The 4,392-nt window shown below is 48.5% G+C and overlaps 1 pseudogene across 1 annotated transcript; it reads left to right on the top strand.

Annotated features, from left to right (window-relative positions):
• The first annotated feature begins 1,104 nt into the window (after positions 1-1,104).
• LOC101592455 lies at positions 1,105-2,426 on the top strand (annotated as a pseudogene). Its single transcript, XR_192670.2, has 2 exons — positions 1,105-1,974; positions 2,135-2,426. The product of XR_192670.2 is annotated as a cyclin-dependent kinase 4-like (transcript).
• The last annotated feature ends 1,966 nt before the right edge of the window (positions 2,427-4,392 follow it).

Here is a 4,392-nt window from a genome sequence, read left to right as displayed (position 1 = left end):
GGTGTTTGTAGATAGGATATCATGTCCGCATCTTGTACAGCAATTAACCACTAGGAGGAATGTATGCAATGTGTTAATTATTGAAACTGTCCTACCGATTTGATTTGAAACTGTGTCATTGCTATTTGTTTATCAATAAAATTATGGGAAAAAATAAATAAATACAGTTTAAAACACATGGTTTAGGGTAGGCAAATGGTGGGTGATGCCTGACAGACCTCAGGAGACCTTTTGGGAAAGCAGGACGTGCCATGAAGCTCCAGCTAAAATATACAGGAAAAATATTGAAAGCATCAGTTGGCTTATTTAGCCTTCGTATCCTAAGCTACAGGTAGTGAGAGAGAAACTAAAGAAGGAATGATTTTGTTCTTAATCAGAATTTAAAGAAGATATTAAAAAGCCCCAGAGCAAGGTGGATGTAATGGCACAAGTCTGTAATCCCAGCACTCAGGAGGCTCATTCAGGAGGCAGGAAGATCCCTGCGAGTTCAAGGCCAGCCTGGTGAGTTCAATGACGTCTGAACAGCTAGTGAGTTCAATGACGTCTGAACTGCACAGCAAGACCCTGCTTCAAAAAAAAAAAAAAAAAAAAAAGTAATAATTAAATAAATAAAGTGCCCAAGACAAACTTGCTGAGATATAATAGGAAAAAAAACAAAAGTAGGCAAAAAGGAGACAAATAAAATTGTAATTTTAAAATTATATTTTTAAGATGAGCTGCAGTGTCAGGACACTTTTCCCTTCCAAAAAAGTTAACTCAAAAAAAAAAAAATTAAAAAGCACTAAGGGTCGGAAAGACACTGCAAGCCTGTAAATTGGACTCTGAACCCAAGCTTTTACCTTTCCTCCTACAGAGCCTCACCCTCCAGGAAACAGCAATATTAGTAAGCAACAGATCTGCATGTCAAACACACGTGCATAATTTCCATTCTAACATGGCTAGCCAGGTGAGTAACTGGATGGACAACAAGAATTCACAAGCTAGGTCACCCTTCCTGAGGACAGCCTCAAGACCACTTAAATACCCCCTTTACAGGGCTGGGTCTGAGAGGTTCCTAAAGCTGAAATAATAAACTTAACTCACCTTAAAAAAAAAAGAGCCCCCCCACCCGCGTTTCCGCGCACCTCGCAGCTGGTCACATGGTGAGGGTGGGGGTGAGAGGCCTTTTCTAGCCTGCGGCCTGTGTCTATGGTCCGGCCCATAACGTCCAGCTGCCCCAGGCCGAGCTCTCGTGTATGGCTCGGCGGGAAGCGGCTTCGAGGCCCCGATAACGGGCTGCCCCCTCAGCTCTTAGCCTGGCTTGAGGGTCTCCCCTGATCTGAGAATGGCCACCTCTCGATATGAACCAGTGGCTGAGATTGGTGTCGGTGCTTATGGGACCGTGTACAAGGCCCGTGATCCTCACAGTGGCCACTTCGTAGCCCTCAAGAGTGTGAGAGTCCCCAATGGAGGAGGAGCTGGAGGAGGCCTGCCCATCAGCACAGTATGTGAGGTGGCCTTACTAAGGCGGTGGGAGGCGTTAGAGCATCCCAATGTTGTCCGGCTGATGGATGTCTGTGCTACTTCCCGAACCGACCGAGAGATCAAGGTGACCCTAGTATTTGAGCATGTAGACCAAGACCTAACGACATATCTGGACAAGGCCCCGCCACCAGGCTTGCCAGTTGAAACCATCAAGGATCTAATGCGTCAGTTTCTGAGGGGCCTAGATTTCCTTCATGCCAACTGCATCGTTCACCAACACCTGAAACCACAGAACATTCTGGTGACAAGTGGTGGAACAGTCAAGTTGGCTGACTTTGGTCTAGCAAGAATCTACAGCTACCAGATGGCCCTTACACCAGTGGTGGTTACACTCTGGTACTGGGCTCCCAAAGTTCTTCTGCAGTCTACATACGCAACACCAGTGGACATGTGGAGTGTTGGCTGTATCTTCGCAGAGATGTTTCATCGAAAACCTCTTTTCTGGGGCTGGTGAGATGGCTCAGTGGTCTAAAGCACCTACTTAGAACAGGACCGCGGTTCAATCCCCGAGCACCACATGCCAGCCGGCCCTGCCCCCAGGTGGGCTGAGCTGGCCACACACACACACACACACACACACACATAAATAAAATTTAAAAAAAAAGAAAAGAAAGCCTCTTTTCTGTGGAAACTCTGACGCTGATCAGTTGGGCAAAATTTTTGACTTGATTGGGCTGCCTCCAGAGGATGCCTGGCCTCGAGATGTATCTTTACCACAAGGAGCCTTTTCACCCAGAGGGCCTCGCCCTGTGCAGTCAGTGGTACCTGAGATGGAGGAATCTGGAGCACAACTGCTGCTGGAAATGCTGACATTTAACCCACACAAGCATATCTCTGCATTCCGAGCCCTGCAGCACTCTTACCTACATAAGGAAGAAGGTGACCCAGAGTAAGCAGTGGAGCAGCTGCCACAGAAGAAAGAAGCTGCCATTTCCCTTCCAGACACTTGAGAGAATCCCCACTGGGAAGGAGACCTCTGCCATTGTCTCGGAGGCTGTGGTGCTCCTGCAGTTTTTTACAGAGAATATTTTGTTGCCTTAATGACATTCCCTAACTACCCTCCTTTTGAAGCTTATCCTTGTGCCCCATTTCTCTACACTAAGGGGTATCTCTCCCCCCACCTTACCTTGATACTGGTCTTTTTTTATACAGGGAAACAAAATAAGACAAAAAAAAATAGAGAGACAAGGTCTCCCTATGTCATGCAGGCTGGCCTTGAACTCACTAGGTAGACTAGGATGTCTTTAAATAAGCAGCAATGCTCCTGCCTCAGCCTCCCGAATGCTGGGATAACAGGCATGGAGACCACATCTTAATTCATCTGTTTGTAGCAGGTTTACTGGCTCCTATCACAGAAAAAGAAGTTTCAGGACGCATCAGTAAGAAGCACAAGATGGGTTTACTAGAGTTTAGGATGCACTCAAGAATGAAATGCAGGCTCTGAGAGAAATGAGATGCACTATAGTATGGGACTGGGAACATTTGTACCTCCCTTGAATAGGGTGGGAAGCCCACTAGCAAGGTACTAGTCCATTCCGTAGGGGGGTGTGTGTGTGTGTGTGTGTGTGTGTGTGTACAAGCACATGCATGTGTGTTAAATGGGTAATTTAAGCATTCTTTGCCGCTGGAAGTGGTGGTGCATGCCTGTGATCATAGCACTTGGGAGGCTGAGGCAGGAGGCCAGTCTGTACAACATACAGAGTTCAAGGCTAGCTTCAACTGAACTACATAGGGAAGCCCTGTCTCAAAAAGGGGGGGGGGGAACTAGTTAAATAGCTCAAAGGCTGGCCAAATAGTTCAGCAGATTAAAGCCCCTGCAAGCGGCGCAGAGACCGGGGGTTCGATCCCCACAGCGCGCTGAGATGGCAATTGTGACTGGGTGCAGTGGCACGTGTCTGTAACCCCAGCTCTTGGGAGCCTGTAAACAGGCTGATCACTACAAGTCCAGTCTAGTAGTGAGACCCTAAACACCCTGTAGACCCTTCCCTAAAATACAAAAAAAGAGGGGGGGGGGGTGGGGGGGGGGGAGTGTGGAAGGGACCCGGATGCAGGCCCCGCCCAGATGTGGCAGGAGACCACCTGATTAGACAGAACATGTCACAAGTGCTTGCTCTCGCGTCAGCACCCTCCTGGAACCAGCATGGGGCGACTGGCCTCCCTCTTCAGTATTCCAGTACCACAAGTTCAACCCATCTGCTTGCCTGTACCTCAAGAAACTTCTAAAACGAGGAATTGTGGTGAGGAAGAAGGTACATCTCCGGCACCCTGCGCCCCCTGCTTCCCAGCAATCCGTCTCCCTTCTGCAGGCCCATTCCACCAAGGAAAGGGAATCACATCCTATGTTCACTATCTACAACCTCCACTCGGTCAACCCCTTTGCTGATGTAAGTAAGGGGCTGGTAAGCCGGCAATGAGGATTATATCTATATAAGAATCCTCCAGAGAGGGCCAGCAAGATAGCACAAGGGACTAAGCTCCTGCTTAGGAAACCTCAGTAACCAGGGTTCAATCCCTGACACCACATGCTGCACTGTCCCCGACCCCACATGCGCTGAGCAGCCACCGAGACAGGGCACGGTAATCTCAGCCCTGGGGAGGGTTTCACTATGAGTCCAGCTGTGTAGTGAGACCCTGTATCAAATACTTTTTTTGTTTGTTGTTTTGTTTTTTGTATTTAGTACAGGGTTTCACTACACAGATCGAACTCGTAGTGATTCTCCTATTTTCAGCCTCCCAAGGGTTTGGTGTTACAGGCGCGCACCACCATGCCCAGTCTCAATTGCCATCTCAGCGCGCCCCAGAGGCAGGCCGGCTCAGCATGCCGGGTATCGAACCATGGTCCCTATGTCTGCCTAAGCAGGCACTTTA

The sequence above is a fragment of the Octodon degus genome, unplaced genomic scaffold (genome assembly GCF_000260255.1).
Source record: "Octodon degus isolate 3935 unplaced genomic scaffold, OctDeg1.0 scaffold00093, whole genome shotgun sequence".
Classification (NCBI taxonomy): Eukaryota; Metazoa; Chordata; class Mammalia; order Rodentia; family Octodontidae; genus Octodon; species Octodon degus.
The sequence above is the reverse complement of the archived record's forward strand: the minus strand, read 5'-3'. Positions and strand labels throughout refer to the sequence as shown.